Source organism: Centroberyx gerrardi, chromosome 20, assembly GCF_048128805.1.
Source record: "Centroberyx gerrardi isolate f3 chromosome 20, fCenGer3.hap1.cur.20231027, whole genome shotgun sequence".
NCBI classification, from domain to species: domain Eukaryota; kingdom Metazoa; phylum Chordata; class Actinopteri; order Beryciformes; family Berycidae; genus Centroberyx; species Centroberyx gerrardi.
The window spans coordinates 21,259,393-21,263,440 of NC_136016.1; the positions used below are offsets into that span (position 1 = coordinate 21,259,393).

Sequence of the window (4,048 nt, forward strand, 5' to 3'; positions counted from 1 at the left end):
TTATAAAGAAATAATTTTCTTTATATATCAGAATTATGAGAAAAGATGTAATTAATGATCTTATTTCTTATTTCTGAAAAAAATCTTCCTTTACATACCAATTAATGTGTGTGTGTGTGTGTGTGTGTGCGCTGCATTACAGGGCATCCTGTGGCTCAGAAGCCGACGGGGGCTAAGCATAAAGCTCCCACATGCTGTACATCAGCCAGAGAGGAAATCGTAACCAAAGGCATCAAAAAATGCGTTGAACAGAAAGAAAACGACACGCACTGTAAAATTCAAGCATACATGTAAGGAAAAGTATACACACAAACACACAAACACACACACACACACACACACACACTCAGTTGTCTCGGTGAGGGACATTGAGCAATCACACTGTAAAATAAAACGCCCTGGATGTGAGAGTAAAGTGTTTTGAGGATTATTTCCTGGACGAGACTTCTATTTCTTCCTAACGAGCGCTGATATCTGCAACTATTACTTTTATCTGTTTTAATTTTCTGTTGTTTTTAACTTGCCAGCAGCTCGCCGCCCAGCAAGTCACTTCTCAAGAAAGAGATTGCTTCTTTCCCTCTCTCTTAATATTTCTCTTTCTTTGCAACCCCACAGTTTCATCACTGTTGATGACAAAAAGCACTGCATGGATCCAACAGCAGACTGGGTCAAAGAAAGAGTGAAGCAGCTAGAGCAAGTAAGTCTGGAATACACACTTTAATGTTAACATTAGTTAAAACATAACAGGGAAATATTGGATATGATTTTAAAGGTCCCATATTATTCAGTTGTCATGATTTTGTTTTCAAATCTACTATAGCTCAGGATAAGTTTAATGTTCTTCATGATGTTTTGTAAATAAATGTAGTTTAGTTAAAAGGGAATTTATTGAAGGAATCTGAAGACTAAATATTCACAATACTGGACTCTGATTGGCCGACAGCAGCAGCTCCTCTAATTCAAATGAGTGGAGGCTTTCCACTGTCCTGACTGGGCGGATTTCAGTAATTCTTTACTGAGGGAGCCAATCAGGATCAAGTGCAGTTGTGATGCGTTGGCTGATTAGTCTGAAACTGCCTGGGAAAAAAAGGATGGATTTTTGAAAATGCAATAACTTTAAATTGAACCATTCGAAGAAATTTCAACCATAACTTCATATAATCAGAGGGAAATCTGAATTCTGATAATATGGGACGTTTAAATTTCCACAGATGAACTTACACTGTTTCTCTCCTCCAGAGCGGACCAAAATGCATACCCTTCCGCCGCCAGTGAAAGGCCTCCACTTCCACAGCCACAGCCAAGACGACGCATCGCCACCGTCTGACCAGAAACCTTCACAATTATCTAATTATTACTTAAAGCACTGTTTTTTTGTTAGCTATTATAAGATAGAGCACATGAATATCAAAATAAAATGTAATAAATACAAAAGTGAATGTGTCTCTCTCCTCTTGTGTGGACATGAGCTTAAAATGAAGACCTTCAAGACCGCAGTGGCTTTAGAGCTGTTACTGTAACAGAAGAACGGTGATGTCACTTCTCTTGACCAATACTGACCTTGCTGCCTCAGTTCTGCCCAAGAGTTTCATCATTGTTCCTATGAAATGTAACATGTGTGTCAACATTACAGTAAAATATCAGAAAATAACAGACTGGAGAGCAAAAAGTGAAATTCCACTGAATGTACATAATACTACTCTAAATTGGAAATCATTACATACCTTCTCTACAACTAGCCTAAATGAACTTGACAAAGTTCTGATACTGTAGAATCCAGTAAAATATTAACAGAAAACTAATTTTACAAAAACACAATAAACACAATAATACAAATCAGTTAAACCTGTCATTAAACTTTCAACTGCAAACAACCATCTCAAATTCACATCTATTTTCGTTACTATCTCATAAAAGACTTGCAGCCCAACTTCCCTGTACTATATTTAGTGATTGATTGAATATTTTGCTGTCTGGCTAAACAAAGCTCCTGTTATTAGCCTACACTGCATCGCAAGGGAACTATGTCAGCTACTTAGCTAGTAGTGTTACTGTAACTGCAGCTTCTACCACTTATCTGCAGATGAAGCAACTAAATTAGTGTAAATGCACAATTATTTGAAATGCCACTGCAATGGTTAACTGTTAAAACCATCATTAAGACCATCATTACAAACGCATCATTACACCCCCGAGGGGTGTTTTCTCTTTGGCGGAGTGTCACGGGGATGCCCGATGCCCTATATTAACATACACCGCCAAACATTACCTGCATTAACTTTCATTTCTTTATCATAGATTACATCTTGGCGCCACTAAGAGATGTTAGTTAAGTGTTACTGTGTTTTGGTTTTGATTGTTAGATTTTCGCATTTTCATTGTAGTCTGTGTCTCACTGCAGTGTTCCAGCCATACTAGGAGGCCTACCGGCATTGGCGTTATTTAACATTCCCGCCTACATTGTTGACGTAATTCCTCAATCTTTACACATTATATAATTCATTCAAAAGTTAAATAAAGAAGCGGAGACATTTCATTATTTATCATGTTTAATGAAACAGTTTGCAAATTACTCTTACCCCATGTATTTTTCTTCTCCTGCACTTGGCAGTTCTAGTTTTAGACCCAGAGTGCGAAACTGAGGCGGAGGAGTCCAACCTCATTTGTAGAGAGGGGTGGCAGTGGAATGTGCCAAGTGTGGTTGAGTAGAGGGGGGTCCAAATTGATAAAAGTATACATCTATTTTTTTATGCATCAGACTGATGATAGGGTCATTGCAATTTATTATGTGTGTCACATAGTTATATCAATGTAATAATAATTGTATTGAATCAGACCCTTGATGTATTGTTGCATTAATTGAAGACTAATTATGTTTTGTCTTCATAGGAGGGGCTTAGAGTATATAGGAGGCCAGCACCCATGGGTGCCCGCTCACTCTGCCTCGTTCCAGCCAGGAATTGGGACCAGGACTGCTGGCCTAATAGCATAGGGCCCACGTCAGGGGCTTAGCCTATGTTTTGGTTTATAGCTTAGTTCTGCCTTTGTTATTTTTGGAGTTTTCTTGATTTATTATCTATTTCTTTATTTTTCTTTTCAAAACATTTTGAGTATTTTTCATTTTTGTGTTTTTTTACAACTCATCTTGTAAATACTCCTGGTTTCTCCACAATAAATCCCACGTGGTGATATTGAAGCCTGCCTCAGCCTGTGCCTTCCTCTTCTACCCACTCGCCATCCTAACACTTGGTGTCAGAAGTAACGGGTCTTGTTGGGATGCCTCCGAAGAAGAAGCAGCAGCAGCAGCAGATGGGGCCAGAGGCTGATGATGGAGCTGCTGGGAGTCCACTGGAAGAAGGCCTCCATTCCACCGTCAACACAGAGGTCGCTGCTGAGTCTACCCTCACAACCCTGGCAAGAATGTTTGAAAGTTTTATGCATCTCCAAATGGAGAGAGACAAGAGGCAAGGCAAAGAGGCTGCAAAGCAGGAGCAGAAATTCAGTGTGCTTAACCACCAGATTACTCAGCTCCAGTTGGACCTAGAGTCGGCGAGGGCTGGTTGGCCTGCTCCACGGACAGGAACCAGCTGGGGAACCCAAATTGGTGAGGCTAGAAGACACTGATGATATTGAACATTTCCTGACTACATTTGAGCGTCTGGCAGCAGTCTACAACTGGCCATGTCAAGAGTGGGCCATCCGCCTCATCCCGCTGTTGACTGGTAGGCCCAGGAGTGCCTTTGTTGCCATGGACGCCACCCAAGCTGTGAACTATGACATGTTGAAAGATGCAGTGTTGATAAAGTATGAAATCAACAGAGATACGTACCGTCAGCGGTTCCGCTCCCTTGACGCCCCGCTCGAAGAGTCTCCTCAGGAACTGTACACCCGCCTCAAAGACTTATTCTGCAAATGGGTGGAGTATGAGGCCTGCACCAAGGAGCAACTGATGGAGAAGCTGGTCCTGGAACAGTATCTCAGAGTGTTGTTCCCGGAAGTGAGAGCCTGGGTCAGAGAGCACAACCCAGGGACTGCCGCAGATGCTGCC

At 41.1% G+C, this 4,048-nt stretch overlaps 1 long non-coding RNA gene across 1 annotated transcript; it reads left to right on the forward strand.

Annotated features, from left to right (window-relative positions):
* The first annotated feature begins 212 nt into the window (after positions 1-212).
* On the forward strand, positions 213-1,390 carry LOC144542961 (uncharacterized). Its single transcript, XR_013507527.1, has 3 exons — positions 213-290; positions 616-697; positions 1,240-1,390. It is a non-coding gene; the product is annotated as an uncharacterized LOC144542961 (long non-coding RNA).
* The last annotated feature ends 2,658 nt before the right edge of the window (positions 1,391-4,048 follow it).